This window comes from Mauremys reevesii, linkage group 6, assembly GCF_016161935.1.
Source record: "Mauremys reevesii isolate NIE-2019 linkage group 6, ASM1616193v1, whole genome shotgun sequence".
Classification (NCBI taxonomy): Eukaryota; Metazoa; Chordata; order Testudines; family Geoemydidae; genus Mauremys; species Mauremys reevesii.
The window spans coordinates 69,845,843-69,864,457 of NC_052628.1; the positions used below are offsets into that span (position 1 = coordinate 69,845,843).

The following is an 18,615-nucleotide window of genomic DNA, read 5'->3' on the forward strand; positions in this document are numbered from 1 at the left end:
TATAGACGGCAGGGAGAAGGCAGGGCTGAGCCACTGGTAGTGCTGTGGAACATGATGCTTTGTTCCTCATGAACCAATAAGATGAAGTAAATGGAGGGAACATGGCACTGAAGTCTGGTGAGACAAATAGAGTATTGTACTGGTTTATGTCATGAGTCACTGAGCTGCTGGATGTGAGAAGTTCTGTGATGCAACAATGGTCAGTTTTAAATGCAGTGTTTAGGCTAGTTGTCAGTGCTTTTGCAAATCCCACCCCATGGCTTTTTTTTTTAAATGGCATTTAGTTATGACGAGAGAGTGGATTTTGACATATTACAGAAAGCCAGATTTGGGAGGAAGAAGTTAAACGTTAGAAGAATCAGCAGCGGTTTTGGCACTGCAGGTTGACTTCGGTAAAAGAAAACAGTTACATAGAATTCAATTCAATTCAAACAGACAGTTCTGACATTTAAATGAAATTTCCAAAGCATGTACTGTGGTTAAACAAGAAGGGTGGCTAGTTTCCAGATACACATTGTAATTGTGAGGAAGCAGTTTTATTGATGACAATCTAAGCTGGCAGGAGAATTGCTGGGCCCAGAAAGAGAAAGAAGAAAAAGCCAGGCCCTCTGTACATAACCTATATCCTCCTCTTTTCTCCTTCAATATCTTCTCTTTCCCCTTACTTGTCACTCCTACCCTTCCTGTAACACTCCCATGCCCTTTCTATTGCTTCCCTCTCCCATTCCTTTTCTCTTGCTTACTCCACATCATTCTCAGTCCCTCACTCATTCCCTATGCCCCCTGACATTTCTCTGGCCCTGCTGGAAATGCTGATAGACTTGGAATGCATTAGCACAATATGTAGGAAAGATCATCTGAATCTTAATGGGATCACCATTCTTGATGAAGGTGGAAGTAAAGAAAGCACATGTTTAACAATGGCAATCAATCAGATATGTGTCACCAGGAGTATATTGATTTTATTTCTACCTGCAGCAGTGAGCCTTTTCTTCAAGCGCACACTGGTCAGGAAAGTGTCATGTGACACAACTGCTTAATGATCAGTGTTGTCACACAAAGAGTAAAGGTAACTAGCAATGTTAGACTGCATTTTGAAACTTATTTGTAACTAGTTATTTTACTCAATTATGTATTTCTTTTCCTCCTACTCCTTTCTGTGATGGCAGTCAGCATAGTATGTGGGCTTCCTGTCTATGACACTGAAACACAGAAATTCTCCACCATGGTGGAAAGTGAGCTCCTCCTCCTAATCTTTGTTTAAAACTGCTTATGTGGAAAACAGAACAAAACCTGATAGCATTCAGATAGTGTTGGCAGGTCCACTCTAAAATGCAGGAAGGGGAAAGTTAGAGCAAAGAGATGAATCTTTTATTCTCTCCTACACTTCTGCTCAGATGGATCCCCAGCTGGAATGAATTCTAGTCAGTGGGGTGCATGTGCATCCTCTCCCTAAAAATTCTACCTTCAGAATCAAAGCCAAATCCTCCTCAGGAGAGTGGGAGGAGACAGGCAGGGCCAGATTTAGGGGCAAGCGACCCAGGAGACTGCCTGGGGTGCTGTAAGATATTCAAAAGTTTAACAAATGAAAGGAGGAGCACGAAAGACACTCCTCACCTGGGGCGCCATTTGGTCTAGGGTCATTCCTGGAGACAGGCATTGTGAGACAGTGTAGCTCTAAGGCCTAACATCAGAACTTAGAATTAAACACTGAATTGAACTGGCAGTCAGTGGAGAGTACAGAGCATTGGAAAGATGTGGTCTCATTGATCTGCGCTGACTAGAAGGAAAGCTGCTGTACAGTAACTCCTCACTTAACAGAGGGGTAGCTGTGTTAGTCTGGATCTGTAAAAAGTGACAAAGAGTCCTGTGGCACCTAATAGACTAACAGAAGTACTGGAGCATAAGCTTTCGTGGGTGAATACATGCGTCTCTCGAAGTGGGTATTCACCCACGAAAGCTTATGTTCCAATACTTCTGTTAGTCTAAAAAGTGCCACACGACTCTTTGTCGCTCCTCACTTAACATTGTAGTTATGTTCCTGAAGAATGCAGCTTTAAGTGAAATGATGTTAAACAAATCCAATTTTCCCAAAGGATTTAATGTAAATGCGGGGGGTTAGGTTCCAAGGAAATTTTTGGGGTGCAGACAAAAGGCATTATATATTGTACAGTACTGTACTATGGTGGGGAGGTGCCCTGGCTTACCCCTGGGGCTCAGGGCTGGGGGTGCGGGGTCTGGGAAGGAGTTAGGGTGCGGGAGGAGGCTCAGGGATGGGGCAGGCAGGAAGTGCAGAGCTCTTACCTGGGGCAGCTTCTGTTTGGTGCAGGGGGGTGTTCAGGTGGCTCTGAGTGGTGCGGCACCACCCCTATGGCTGCGATTCTGGGAGCTCCCCCCCAGCAGGCAGGGCCACTCGAAATGCAGGGACTTTAGGGGCTGCAGGGCCCTTGGCTAAGGGGGCCCTGGGGCCCTGGCCTGCAGCTCTAAAGCCCCTTTCGGAATGAGGCCCTGCGAGCACAGGCCGGAGGACTCAGGAGGAGTGGGGCAGCCGTGCAGCCAGTGGCCAGAAAGAAGTGGTGCTTTCCCCTTCAAAGCCGGCTGGAGAGAAGCGGCGCTTCTCTCTGGCTGTGCAGCTGGCCCTGCTCCTCTTGAGTCCTCCGGCCCGTGCTCGCAGGGCCACATTCCAAAAGGGGCTTTAGAGCTGCAGGCCAGGGCCCCCTTAGCCAAGGGCCCTGCAGCCCCTAAAGCCCCTGCATTCCGGGTGGCCCAGCCTGCCGGGGGGCTGGGAGAGGCAGCTTCCCCACACGCTCCCTCCCTCCCTCCCAGAAAGTCCTAAGCGCCACCAAACAGCTGTTTGGTGGTGGGGGAAGCACTGGGAGAGAGGGAGGAAAGGAGGGGGAGGAGGCAGAGGTGAGGAACTTGTGCAATGCTCCCTTGTAAAGTCAGCCAAGCGACGTTATAAGGGAGCATTGCACAACTCTAAATGAGTATGTTCCCTAATGGAGCAGCAACATAACTTCAAAACAACGTTAAGCGGGAGGATGGTAAGTGAGGAGTTACTGTATTCTGAAACTGCAACAGTTTCTGGGCAGACTTACAAGTAACACTGGCTAGTATGTTGTACTGTGGTGTAGTCTGGAAGTGAAAAGGGTCTGGATCTTTAATGCTAGATCTCGAGGAGAGAGCCAGTCTTTTTGCTAAATGAAATTTGGAAGAGCAGTGGTGGCGGGAGGCATTTCTAGCCCCTGTTGCTACCTGTGAATTCCAGGAGCAGAAAGGCATCTAATAGCACCTTGAGCTTACTCACCATCTTGACAAGGAGAAAATAGATACCCTAAAGCTGAGTGTGAAGCCAGAATTCCTGTCAGTTTTTCAAAATGCTTCCCCATGCTGGACAGTATCACCTCAGTCATACCTAGACCAAATCTGAACCAACTGTCCAGATTCCTTCTTCACTCAGATACTGAGACAGAAGGCAAGCAGGGATACCATTGCCTGGCAAGGATCACCATATTATATACAATGAAAATGTGTGTATCTTATTACCTCATTCTGAATTTTTTCCAGATAATATTTGGTAACAAGTAAAGTGATATATAATTTCAATCTCCTCTTGGGACACTGATGCCTGTATCAAACTGGATTCTGACAAAGAGAGGATACAGCCTCAATGAAACGGAAGCAGATTCAGCTGGGAGAGACTATTATGAATGAACTAGAAATAGATGCTCACAATTCAATGAACTTTGAATACTTCTGTAACTGGGGAAATATAGGAGTCTGTGAGAAGGACAGATTTTTAGCTACAAAGCAAATAGGTCAAACTTGTTATGAAATGATTACAGTAAAGATGAATTTTACACATCCCCCCTTATTTCAGAATCTGCAGGGTTTTTCTGTGATATCCTGGCAACTCTTGCTAAGTTTGTCTGTGATTGTGAGACAAGTAATCATATTCTGCTTATGTTATTGTATTAAATATGGCCAGACCATCCTGACCCAAATCCAATCTCAAGCCGATCTCCTTGGAAAGCTACATGTCAAGATTGAAATCTCTGATCAGGCAGAAGTAGAATTTAGAACCTCTAGCCCTGGTAGTCTGGATTTACCTACAAACCCAATAGCTCTCTCCAGAAAATTAAATCCAGGCCTCAGTCTGCATTGCCACATGAGACTAGAGAATATCTTCAAAATATCATCTTATTTTTTACCCATCTTCACAATTAGATAGCTACTTTCAGGAAAGATTGTCTGGGCACTGCTGTCTATTGAATGTAATCTACATTCATAAACCAATGTCATCACAGTATCTGTGTGCTTCAAAAAATTATAACACGTGCAGACCTGCTCAAATGTGTCTCTGCAAACTCTCATGCTACTTCAAATGAAGGAAGAGAATCTCCTACTTATCCCTTATCTCTGTTCATTTGGGGAAGTAATAGCTGAGCTGTATCTCTGCTTGTGAATGAAAAATCCTAAATGACCCTATTGTAGAGTAAATTATGACTATCGAGTCTTGGGCAACAGGGAGTGGGAGCAATTAAATAAGGTACATAAAAATACTGATAGCAAATAAGCATGCTCTGATAATCCGATATTTAAAACTATAGTCTCATATTTAAATATAAGGCATCAACTTAGATAAAATTGCTGCAACTCTCCTTATCTTTTCCTAAACCTATATTACTGGGTTTATGTTGGTGACAACCAATACTGTAAAACTGCACAAACCTTGTGTGAGGCAGATAGGCCCGCATATAAAAATTAAATCCTGATATACAGTGGTTAGGAGGAAAAGACTTTTTACTCTGATGAGGTATAGTCTAACATTTCACCCAGACTTTTGGTTTAAAAATGCTATTCAAAAGTTGGTTTTTGAGTATCAAAATATAAAAGAAAATTTTATGTATCTGTCTGTAGAATAGCTGTCTCTTCACATGCATGGCTGAGTGAATATATCATTAGTGTTTTCTTATTATTTCAATTCCAATCTTTTACCACCTTTACATTTTTTACATTATTTTTTATTTGTTTGTTTTTTTTAGGATGGTCTATGGTCATAATGCCTATGGACTGACCCATGATCTCAAATGTCTCGGAATTCCTGCAGACCTAATGACTGACTGACTGAATCTATTTTTTGGATCCCTGGACTTTCTGAGCCTGAAATTATTGCAGTGAGAGGTTTTTTGTCAACATAAAGTTGACAGAATCCCACCCCATAGGGTGATGCCAGTAATCGTAGGAGAGTGTCCCATTCAGATTCATTAAGAAGTGGGAAGTTCCCAACAGGAAATTCTAACCAGCTTGCTATCTTCAAAAACTGAATTAAAGGAAGAAGCTTTACTTTTAGTTCCTGAATTGTTTGGCTTGCTTGCCTCCCATAGCTGCTGCCAGTGTCTGAATGCCTGACCAAGAGGCATGTGCTTCTTTCATCCTCCTGGATGACCACCAATGGTTGGAGCCCAACAACGTGCAACATCTAATATTTGAAATTTAAAAACAAATAATCTCTGGCCAGTCAGCCAGCCAAACTGTCGATACTAAAACATCTGAGATCTGACAAGACCACCCACTAACCTTTTCAACCATGTACCAGCTTCCTGAAGCTGAATGAAACAAGAGTCATGACAGCCATCCTGTATAAGAATTAACCAAGTTGGTTTTGTTTCTTTTTCCATCTTTTATTAGTATAGGGATGTCTCCACCTCAGCATTCCTGCACTTTTTTTTTTAAACTCAAGCTGATGACTGATACAATGTGTGAGTGTATATGCACATGTTCAGGAGTGGCTAGAACCTAGAATAGTGTCTGTGGAAAAGTACAGTATTTTATCCTTTTTGGTTAGTTATTTAGTTTAGTAATAATTACCAGTATATATAAAATAGAAACCTGAGGTACGGATGTTTCTTCCCCTGATGTAAGGGTTCCAGACCTGTGGAGTTGCCAGGGTAAATAAGAGGCAGTTCGGTGTCTACTTAGCAGCAATCCATAGAGGGTTCAGAGAAGAGCCATGAGAATGATTAAAAAATTAGAAAAACATGCCATATTTGGGGTCGGGAAGGAATTTTCCTCCAGGGTAGATTGGCAGTGGCCCTGGAGGTTTTTCGCCTTCCTCCGAAGCATGGGGCAGGGGTCGCTTGCTTAAGGAGTGGGTGGATCGGCTTATGTGGCCTGCATCTTGCAGGAGGTCAGACTAGATGATCATAATGGTCCCTTCTGATCTTGAATTCTATGATTCTATGATATAGTGATAGACTCAAGAAGCTCAATTTATTTAGCTTACCAAAGAGAAGGTCTTAACCTTCTTAACCTCCCTTTGGGTGACGATTACAATTTTTAAGTACCAACATGGGCAATAAATATTTGATAGTGGGTTCTTCAGTCTAGCAGAGTAAGGTATAGCACAATCCAATGGCTAGAAGTTGGAGTTAGACAGATTCAGATGGGAAATTGTGTTTTAATAGTGAGAGTAATTACCCATTGGAACATTCCAAGGGTTGTGATGTCAAGATTGGATATTTTTCAATCATGGGAGGGATCGCTCAGTGGTTTGAGCATTGGCCTGCTAAACCCAAGGTTGTGAGTTCAATCCTTGAGGAGGCCACTTAGGGATCTGGGGCAAAAATTGGTCCTGCTAGTGAAGGCAGGGGGCTGGACTTGATGACCTTTCAAGGTCCCTTCCAGTTCTAGGAGATTGGTATATCTCCAATTATTACCCTCTAAAAGATCTGCTCTAGGAATTATATTGAGGAAGTTCTATGGCCTGTGCTATACAGGAGATCAGACTAGATGATCACACTGTCCCTTCTGGCCTTGGAACCTATGAAACTGGTGCCCAAATGGGAACCTGGTTTGTTTTGGTGTGAAAGTTGACTTATGTAACAATCAGTTCTTTCAAAAAGCAACATGGGTTGCATAACCTCGGAGGCCCTGGGCTGGAGGAGACTAGCCAATCAATCCAAAGGCTTACTAGTACCCTCTAATAAGACTATGCTTCTCACAGTTGAGTATTTATCTTCCTGGCGGTCTTCTGCTCCTCTTTTCTGGCAACAAAGGATGGTGATACCCTGATAAAACATCCTCATTGTTTCTTTTTAAAACATACATTATTGCACTATGTGCTCAAAGTGATCTGAAATTGCACTTAACTTGCCCTCCAGAGCCATCCATTTTCTTTATGATGATGACCACCTCATAAAGGCTGATAGGCCAAAATGTTGATTATAGCCATTATCTCCACAGAGAGCGGAGTTTATGCCAATTACCTTTCTTCCTCCTGTTTGAAGGATTCTCATTGTTAATATGTTAAATCTTTAATTGTCTACAGCTGGAAGTTCAGTTATGTAATTATGGGACTTTTTCTTTCTTTGTCTGGTTGATTGTCTTCCCTGCAAACATAGTACCCTAACATATTTCTCAATCTGCTAAAGCTCAAATGTGTGACAACGACCCAGAATGTGGGGCACAAAAACTTTTTATTCACATAGAAAACTTAAAAATAGAATCCAATATATACCTATTCTTATAGCCACATTTTCTGATGTAAATATTTTTCAATAATGAACAAGAGGGGTCACCAGATTTGTGTGTGATGCAGGGACTTTGGGACTAAAGTGAGTGGTGATGATGGCCCTTGAAATGAGTCAGAGTTGAGAGTTATGCATCCTAACATACACATTCATGAGTAGAGCTGACCCATGTCACTATATTCTTCCTCAGACTATCTTCTCCATAAAAACCAAGTTATTAACTTTATGGAGCTGCATGGAAGAAAGCAACACCATTATGTTCTCATCACCACAGGTATGTGAACTAGCTCTCAAACAGTCAGTATCCTTCTCTGCTGTAGTACAGAGGACAAGGTGCCTTGCATAGTTTTTAAAAAGCAAAATTTCAAGAAATATATAGCAGAGTGAATTAAACATTTTTCAGGGTTGGGGATTCACAGAAATGAAATTAGTGCCAGGATTGCTGCATTGGAAGCATTCTATCCTCAAGTTTCTGAGATTGTGCTTTGTTTTCAAAGGCAATAATGTCAATGTAGTACAATCAACAGTAAGTAATGGTGGCTATGTGTTAAAAGGATGGAACTAGACAACACAGTAAATTGTCTACCCTCCATCCAGATGCCTCTGAATTAACACTTGGTAGAAATTAGTTACCCAAATGGCACCAAAACAGACGTGGGATGGGTGTTCAATAATAGAAATTAATATAGAAGCACAAAAATCCTTCAGCTGACATGAATAATTCTTTCTTACATAGCTCCTATTACAGTAAGAGAGAAAACATCCTCCTAATCTCTTCAAGTGTTCCTAGTCCATTATTTGACCTCTTTCACTACTCAGCACTTGTACTTTTTTTTATGGGAAACGTGCATGGAGTGGGAGCCTCTTCAAAGGTTAGTAAAAGCCTTGTTCTCTTTCCCTCTCTTTCATATATATACAAAATCCCATAAAAATGAATGAGGCCATTATTTTGTGTATCAGGTCCCGTAACATTGTACCAGCCAATCCTAAAGGGAACACAAAACTCAAGCCATGTGCTAGGAGTTTTGTGTTCTGCCATCATTCCAGAAAGAGAAATTAATCAGAAGTGATTCCTATGCATATTTTACTTGAAAGCCCCCTTCTCCTCTCTTGGTAGGTTGATTTGATTATACTTGTCACATCTCGATCTGATATGGAGACAGGCTGCCTCATTTATTTAATTTTTTTAATATAGTTTTATAAATATTTGAATGTGTCATTTTCTCATGTGGGTCTGTAGAGGTGTGGACTCACCCCTGCGGAGCCTCCTGCTGGTCACTTCTGGGAATTAGCTCATTCCAGCTAGGAGCGCCCTCTGCAGGCTGGTGATCTGCTGGTCCTCTTGGCCCCCATGCCCCTCCCTGGACCCTGGTGCCCTTTTAACTGGGGTGCTGCCTCCTGGCAGTACCCCAGCAATCTGGATATCCCCTCCCTGGAGAACCCCCAACCCACTATCCCCACTTTTCCTCAGTTTTGGCTACTGCCCAGTCTCCATCTAGCCCCTGTTAATTGGGGCAGACTGCAGTATCAGCCACTCATCATAGGCAAAGGGGTTTGGACTTGCTGCCTTTGCCTACCCCTGGGCTGCCCCCTGCAACCCCTAGTACCTGCTGGCCTTATGCTAGGCTGCAGCCTGGGGCTTTCCAGGCAGGAGCTCCCCCAGCTCCTCTGCCTTTCCCCAGCCCTGCTCCCCCCAGGTACCCTGTGTCTAGCTCCCTGCAGCCAGGCCCATCTCCCTCTACAGGCAGAGGAAGACTGGGCTTCTGGCTCACTGCCTCTTATAGGGGCCAGCTGGGCCTGATTGGGACCGGGCCACAGCTGAGCCTGCTTTCCCCCAATCAGGCCAGGCTTCTTGCCCCAGCCACAGCCTTCTCCTGGGCTGTTTTAAGCCCTGAAGGGCAAGAGCGGGTAAGCACCTCGCTACAGGGTCATTTTGATATTTTGTTAGAATAAGAAAAATTGAAAAATACAAATTTGAATTTGCATGGTTACTTGAAGTACGTAGTATAAGGCAGAACTATCAAACTATTCATTATGAATGATATTCACTATGGATGTTGCCTCTTAATATGGTTAAATCATTTCACAGGTGATCTTGATGTTCTTTGAATATATTTTTTATTTGTGAGTATTCAGCAAAGTTTGGGTGACTAATTTCCCACTAGGATATGTCTGTGGACTGGTCATGTTGGCTGGTCACTATTTATTTATTGTGTATGATTGGTTGCCCAAGTCTCATGACACTGTTTCTTCTCTGTAGGTGAATGACACATTTTTGAAAGAAGAACAGCAAATAAAACACTACTAGTCCAAATTATGGAGAGAATAGTAATTAATGCTAAACTCTGCAAAACTTTCAGGATTTGCTAACATTTTTACAACTCGCTGATTGCTGTCAGAGTACTCTCACCAATCACAAAAGGCTGATTGTTACTATCCAAATGAGATATTTAGTTAGCATTTAAGAGTATTATTAAATGTCTGTTTACTTGAGATGGGTCCAAATCAAGACCACAGGCTGGAGCACCTCTGAAATTTGGAAGTTTAGATCTGGTTCAAATTTTGCACCTCAGAACTACCTCTGCTATTGACAGAGCTGTTGGTTAATAATAGGATAAACAATTTAAAATACAACACACTATTTTCTCTATTAGCTAGACTCCTGTTCCCATTGGGTTGAATTTCAGACAGATGGCATTAACAGCTGGGAAGTTAGCCAGTGAAGAAATATTACAGACCTGGCAGCTATGTTTGCAGTAACTTATGGTCATTTCAGTGGTAAAGCATGCATGGCTAGATCCCTGATGATGAGTTAAAAGGCACCAGTTTTTTTTAAAAAAAATCATATATGAGAGGGCAGTCTGCAATGGAAACTACTGATTGATATGGGAGGAAAGGCAAGTTTCTTCTTTATTCCATTTAAAAGAGCTAGATGATTTATTGTTTTCTTTGTTTTCCTTCTTTTTAAAGAAAAGATATTGCTGACCTCGTTATCAGTGGTCTTTAAACCACTGATAACAGTAACTACTCAATCTGCTGTTCATATTACTTGTGATTTCCCATATCACTTTAAGGGCTTGATCCTGTAGTCCAAATTCTCATGTTGCATAGCACTTTACTTCAAGGGTAGTCACACTGAACTTGCTGCTTGGAAAGTCAATCTGAGTATGGGCATCAGAATCCAGCCCTTAGACAAAACTATAGAATTGATTCCTTTAGAGGTTTGCTAAAGTAAAATATAATATACTAAAGAAATTATATCTATATGATAAAGAAAACATCAAAATGTCAGAGAGAATAGCATAAAACAAACCCAGCACCCAAGAATTTGTTTAACCTAACAGACCATGGATAATTTATTCATGAATGGATCTGCAAGGATACTTGGGTAAACAATCCAAAATAGTCATGAGGCATTTATTAATTCTGTAATTCCAATGGAATTTCTTAGAGAGTCAGTATGCAGTATAATGAAGAAATGCTGTATTAAAGATACATAAGGCAGTGAGATATGGAAGCGTGGTGAGAAAGAGGGCCCCTTTACATAGCTCAAGCATGATGTACATCTTTAGAGGTGTGTGTGTAGTAATAGAAGGTGTAGAGCAGTCATTAGTCAATTCTGTGAAAGTTTAGTACAGGCCTAGACTTAAGGGGATCTTGCATGGTGATCCTAGGAACCACACATTTGTACTCAACCTGAGAGCCAGAGAAAATTGCAGAGTTTAACGCTGTGTCCATTAGCCTAAAGAATCACAATCACATTCACTAACATTCTAACTTAATTCACATTTTTCTTCTCTACCACAAGGTCTGCATGTGTGTTGGGGATACAGGAAGGAGGGAAGGTGCACAGCTGTATTTTGTGTGTGTGTGTGTGTGTGTGTGTGTGTATATATATATATATATATATATATATATACATATACATACACACACACATATATATATATAGCATAGTAATCATTAATCATTAAAGGTAAAAAGCAAGACTTAATTATATGACTGAGCAGTGAGAGATCTTCCTAAAGGAACAGAGAACCATGCCAAAAATGTAAAAAGAAGAGTTCAATTAGGAAGTACACCTGACAGGTAAATAAGCCAGAAATACCCATTAACCGTTTTATCTGTGTAGCCTTTTCCAAGTGAGCTCATTAAAGGTAACACATTTTCAGCCCATGCTTTGGAAGTACAGTTAAACTTTTAACTCTAAATATTTAATTGAATATAGTGTTTATGAAAGGTGCCTAACTGATAGTGTTGACAAGTAAAGTCCTTTATATATGGACAAAATAGGTACAACATTGGGGCAAGTTTTCCCACATCATCTCGCCAATGTATCACAGTCCTAACTGACAGGTGACAATATTTGAGTTTCCAATGCCCATTTGGTCCTTCACTTCTCCACAGAGAATGTCAATAAAGATGCCATTTGTGATGGCAGTTTTGTGATGTGGATTCCTGTGTCCTAAAAACTGGACTGAGACTAAAATATTATCCTACTCAGGTCACTAATCAGCCATCATATGTGTCATCAAAAATGGAAACAAGTTGGTCAATAATGACCGTGTCCTCATTTTGGCTAATTGACTTGTAGGGGAAAGGTTTTTGTTTGTTCGTTTTTGTTGTTTTCCCCCCATCTCATTAGCAATTCCCTGAGCCATACATTAAATTTACCAACTGCCCCAAATACTGCAGTATATGTGCCACTGCATTTATGCCACAGTGGAACCAGCTTCCTAAGGACATAGAGGTCATAAGTTGCTGTTCTCTCTTTTTTCTTATGTCATCACTTTGATTTTTGGATCTAAAATTTATAACCAAGAGACGGTGCAAAGAAGCACAACAAGCCTCTGTAAAATTCATGAGTGACTAGTTTGTTCAGTTCTACAGGGAAAATGTATCAAAATATTTTTTCAAAAGTCTAGGGAGAGCCTTAGAGCAAATGATAAAAACATAAGTGAGAAGGAGTCTTTGAAAATACTAAACTCAATACAGAAGAGACTGAACTCTTTTTGTTCATTTTTTCCCTCCAGGGTCAAGAGCAGGTGGTTCTTTTGATCACACAAATTAAGCTCTCTTTTCTTTTACCACTGAATATAGGTGAGGAAATAATCTTCAACAAAGCCTGTACCTTGCTAAATTATGTTTTAGACTTTTAGATGTGTGTTTTCACTTTTATTTGTTTATAACCTTTTCTAACTTTATTTCTTATACTTGAATTCACTTAAAACCCTATATTCTTTTGTTAATAAATTTGTTTTACTATTAATCTAAACCACCAGCACTGCATTTGAATTGAAGTAAATGTTAACTCCAGTTAATGTGGCGAGCTGGTGGGTTGTGTGTCTTTAGAGCAGTGTTTCCCAAACTTGGGATGCCACTTGTTTAGGGAAAGCCCCTTGCAGGCCGGATCGGTTTGTTTACCTGCTGTGTCCACAGGTTCGGCCGATCACGGCTCTCACTGGCCGCGGTTCACCGCTCCAGGTCAATGGGAGCTGCGGGAAGTGGCGCAGGTGGAGCAACATAATGGTCACCGCTTCCCGCAGCTCCCATTGGCCTGGAGCAGCAAACCACGGCCAGTGAGAGCCGTGATCAGCCAGACCTGCGAACGTGGCAGGTAAACAAACCGGCCCAGCACTCCAGGGGCTTTCCCTCCACAAGCGGCGGCCCAAGTTTGGGAAACACTGCTTTAGAAGAACAAACAAATCTTATTATTTCTCTGAACTGCCCAGGAGAGGGCTGGAAACTACAAAGCGCACAGCATAGGGAAACTTCAGGACCAGGAGTGTGCTGGGGTCACCCTACAAGTAGTCACCAAGGGTGGTGGAAGTCAGAGTGGGGCTGTGTGGTTGTAGACAGACTGCTGGGGTCAGAGATGGTGAACCAGGGGTGTCTAGCCACATAGACACTCAGGCCTGCATGCTTTTAGGCTGGCTGTGAGAATCTCAGGTTGGGAGCTACAACAGCAAGGTACTGTGAGGCACTCAGGGCTATGGACTAGGTTGTGACTCAACCCCTCACTGGTCTGGAGTGTCCTCTGAACACTGTGACAAGCTCACAAAAGGAGAGAGAGGGAAAAAGTCAAAGAGAAATGATTAACTTGAACACTGTTTTGCTGAAAACATTTTTTTCAGGTGAAACTTTCCAAATTGATAATGATTTTCAACAGCTCCCACATTTTAAAATGCACGGAGATCACTTGGCTTGTGTCCATTTCTAATAATAAGAGATACAATTCCTACTATGTGGAGATAATTTTTCAATTCTACAGTACCCATAGCTCTTTCATAGCTATTAAGAAACAAGGAACATCTGTTTCCTGGAATAAATCTGTCATGTAACCAGTAAATCCCAACAAGAAGACATTACCAGTTTATAACTCAAAAAAACCACAATTGCATAGATAAAAACAATATATCCTGCTGAACAGCTATCATGTCGCCTCTAGTTTATTTGAATGTATGACAGCTGAATAAAACATGTACCTTTCTTATTTGCAAGAGTTACATTCTACTGCAGATACTGTATGTAAGCAGGTGGTCTTATACCATAGTTAAGAGGCTGTACCTAGTCACTAGCTACTACAATTCCAATATTTTAAAGGAAGCTACCAGTTTAATGCAATCATGTATTACCATCAGTTTACTTGTCAAAGATGGAGGTGACCAGATGCCCTGATTATAGGGATAGTCTTTCGGGCCTTTTTCTTATATAGGCTTCTATTATTCTTCACCCCCATCCCAATTTTTCACACTTGCTATCTGGTCACCTATTTCTGCTTGCACAACTGGGGGCTTCAGTTTTGTTATTTTAGTCTTTTCCCTGGATCATTTTTAATGTAACCTATTCAGAACCTCTGAAAACTACTATGAAAATGCTCTCCAGGATCTCTAAGACGTTCTCTTCCAAAAAAATACACAGAATTGGACAAAAAAACCCACAAGATTTTCCATGTATGCAGTTCAGTATAGTCTCCCCTACATGAAAAAGAGCTAAAGAAAATTTGTTTGGTGATCAGAACAAAGTAAGTACTATCTATGTGTAGTCTGTGTCCTTAGTCATTGGTTAGCATGGGGGATGCAATGGACAAATGGGTCTGCCTAACATATCTGATTCAGAGTTATAATGTCACATGAAAAACATAAATTAATGTGGGACTAATGAAGTTTAAGCTATCTTTAACACTACATTTTGATGAGTGGTGTTATTTTTACCTGAATGTTGCAGAAATACATATTGGAAATGCTCATTGGGCTAAACCATCTCTTACTCATTTTTCTGGCTAGACTCATGGTAAACTCTCCTCTCAGGAAGATCAAAAGGTGTACTCTGCAATAAAAATCATATTTAGGGAAACCTGTATTTCTAACAAGTTTTCATGAGCTGGATGGGGAGGGAGAATTTATCTGATGAGAAACATCCAGGAACTTAATGTGGATATTTGTTTACTCTTTAATTTGGGAGTACTTATATACCTCTGTTTTTTCCTGGGTGAACGAATTAAATTCAAGAGACCTAGGCATGTTTATTCCAGTATTCCAATGGAAACTGTTTATTCCATTGATTCCAGTGGTGGCTTCAGCATGGGATTGTTAAATTGCCAAAAGATTGCACAAACAAGCTCTTGTCTGTACTCTGGATTTGTTTATGTTAAGTTTTTTAATTATGATTACTTTCAGCTGTGACAATTAGATCTATGGCTGATTGATTACTTAAGATGTTTCTGAGGTTAGTAAGTATAGAACTCTCTCTGGTATTGTAACATGCTGCCTCTGGAAACCATTTGTCCTTGAAACACCATTCATAGTAGAGAATATATTCTCTGTTGCACATGTGAGAATAAGGAACTATACAATGTCTGAATGAGATCCCAGTACACAGTCAGATTTATCTTTTGCATAACTATTGCAATTGTGAACACTGACAGTCAAATTAGCAATTTGTTCATGCTTCTACATTTCTTGTATGTTTATGTACAAAGAGAAGAACAGGAAAAATGTGAAGAATGTAATTTACTACCCATTGTTATTTTCTCATTTTTACTGTACTAAATTTACAAAGTATTTAATATAACCAAGTAGCAATATTACTTCTGCCCCTCCTCACCGCTCCTGCCCCCCCCAAAACATAGCAAAAGTACAAAGTGGTTCCTGAGCCACTGTTGATCAAATACAAGGTATGATTAACTTTATTCAGCTCAATGATAATCATAAATATTATTAATAGTATTTGTACTGCTCTACAGGAATTCAGCTTGAATTATTGAAATTGAGCTACCAAGTACTTAAAGCATTGTTTTGCTAAGCCTATCAATGCAATCACAGGTAGTCAGACTGTACTTGAAAGCATGGGGTTCCTCAATTGTGTAGAGAGAGGGCTGCTGTTTATGTCACAGCAGTTTGTAACATCACTGTTTAGATTCTTCAAACATCATGCCAATTTCCTCACATAATAACAGAAATTTGCTTTCTTCTTATTGCTCATGTAACAGAAGAAAACAAATGATTAATAATGTTGAAATTCCTCTTTATACATCATAACTGATAAGTAATGAACAGAAACAAAAAAACGCTTGGATTCTAGTTTATTTTATTAAAGAAAAACAAACCAGGTCATCTTTTTCTCTTCTTCTCATGGTCTGGAGGTTCTAAAGGAAGCCAATGTTGCATATCAGCTATGCTACAATATTTCAGTTGCTGTGTGACGATTTCTGGTGACGGAGGTGAAGTATTAACATCCTCCTCATCCTCAGTAGATACACAGCAACTACACAGAAGTCATCACTGTCTTATAAGATAAAGTTCTCTTCTTACCATTAGTCTTCTACCTCTTTGAGACTTGTTAGTACATTGCTCATGTTAATGGTTTAAAATAGCTTGAGTTGGACTCTCTGGTACACTGAAGCGACCACTCATGATATAAGCAGCATACAGCATCCATAAACCAGCCAAAGAGCCAATGGAAAATTCCCTCTTCACAGGAGAACTCTCAAGGCAGGATGATTTCTGTCTAGATGTGTTCTCTCTTTAAACCATGAAGGGCCAGGCCTTCCTGTCACAGAGTCTGTTAGGATTCTGCCTTGCCCTGGTGATTGGGAAGCTATTGTAATGAGTATTAATTTGGGGAATTCCCTTATTTTTTTCTCTAACATTGGGAATAGATGTTCTGATTTTACCTAATACAAAGCACACAGTAGTATTTTTCAGACTATTATTATTTTGGTTTGGGATATAGTTTGTCTTAATGGAAAGCTTGAGAAAGCCTTGAGTATAAAAACAAACAAAACTTTTCATTCAAGAATAAGACATTGTAATAAGATTATAAACATTCAATAACCAATGCTTCAAGATGTTTTTCCTGAATTCCCTTATTAAAAAGTGGGATGGGAGGCTGTTTAAGATAAACACAATAGTTATCTTCTCCTGTCCTTCACTAACAAAAACTTTCACATGTGTCATGCTGACATATGTATTTGTACCATAGAACAAGGTTGGCTGCTAGATGGCTTTAGGGAACATTCCAGACTGCTGGAAATTGAACAATAGAATCGGAAGGGCTGCAAGTCTTGAAATATAAATTATGTTTTTTCCTCAGGTGCCAATATACATCATGCTACAAAGTTAAATTAGTCAGATTTGAACAGAGCTTCAAAATAATAGTCAACAATTCATCATCTACATTTTCCTTATATTAGATGACTGGCAAGCCATAGACAACAGTTGCAAATGAAATAGCTTGTAGCCAGCAGCCTGGCATATGGTATGATCAAAGTTAGCCAAGTTCTTGTAACCACCGAGTGTGCCAAAGCAATAAGTAGTGCTTAGTCAATGGAGATAGGGGATATTAATGGCCCTGATCTAATCAATCACTGCTTTATTCAGCAGAAGTCTCAATACTGCCAGGCTCTCTGGGTTTATTTTTCTTTTGCAATTGGTCCAGCAGTCTGTTTCCCAAACAGATATGATTGTTTTTGTAATGATAGACCTACCATGTGGCAGGGTCTGACACAGAGGCCTCTGCACCTGCTTGAACAAAAGATTTCTCTACAGGAATAACAGCATCTCACCCCCAGGCTTAGGTCATTGGCTGACATCAGGGGTAAAGTGCCTGTTCTCAATTAATGTTAAGTTTAGTGATACCACGGTGCTTCAAATATTACTGTGCTGATGTTTTAAGGTACAAATTAAAAGTATGAAAAGAACCCGGACCTTTCCTTTACTTGGTCAGGTAGGGATATTTGTTTATGATTCTTCTATCTTTTAAGTTGGGGATAACTCTAACTTAGTTACTGCAAGTCCTAAAGCAGTTAGGAGACTTTAAGAATATTTGTCGTCATAAGCATTTTTTGTTGATTCCAGATTTCCCTTTTCTTAGAGATAAAGACTTACTCTGATACCATTGTCTACAGCTAAGAGCAAACAAACACAAATGAAGAAAAACAAGAATCCCCAGTGACCTGTGCCCCAAACACAAATTAACTAGTTAATCTCTGCCCCAAAACCTGAATGACAGAGATCCCCATAGAGTTGACAGTCACTCTTTATACTCATTGGGTCCAGCTGAATTTATACACAGTTTAGGTGCCTCGGTATAAGAAAGATATTAACTAACTGAAGAGAATTCAGAGAATGGTAAAGATGATTAGGAATATGGAAGAACTGAGGTCGGAGGAAAGGTTAAAAGAACTAAATACAGCTAATTACCACTAAGCAGGAATATAACCGAGTACAAATATTTGAAGGTCTTTACGTAAGGAGAGCCATTTCAGAGAATGATTTGGACTGAGAGAGGGAATAAATAGGTGTCGCAAGATGAACATGATGATTTGGCTGGACATTAGGAAATATTGTTTCATTTAGACTACAGAAGTCTTTCCTAAGGGCCCAATCCAGCGTTATCTTATGTGGTTTCGTTAGCATGACAAGCAGCAAACAACTCTGTCTTTCAATGGTGCTGTTGGGTAAAGCAGCAGAGAACCTGCACAATGGGTCTCTACACCCACAGATGTGTGGTGGATGTGACCTTTGCAGCAGGTTTTTGCAAGGGAATATAGAATGAGAATAGTGGGTGTGATCCCCACAGA

At 40.6% G+C, this 18,615-nt stretch overlaps 1 long non-coding RNA gene across 1 annotated transcript; it reads left to right on the forward strand.

Moving 5' to 3' along the window:
- The first annotated feature begins 255 nt into the window (after window positions 1-255).
- Window positions 256-9,824, forward strand: LOC120407354. Its single transcript, XR_005599906.1, has 4 exons — window positions 256-392; window positions 7,723-7,806; window positions 8,269-8,404; window positions 9,793-9,824. It is a non-coding gene; the product is annotated as an uncharacterized LOC120407354 (long non-coding RNA).
- The last annotated feature ends 8,791 nt before the right edge of the window (window positions 9,825-18,615 follow it).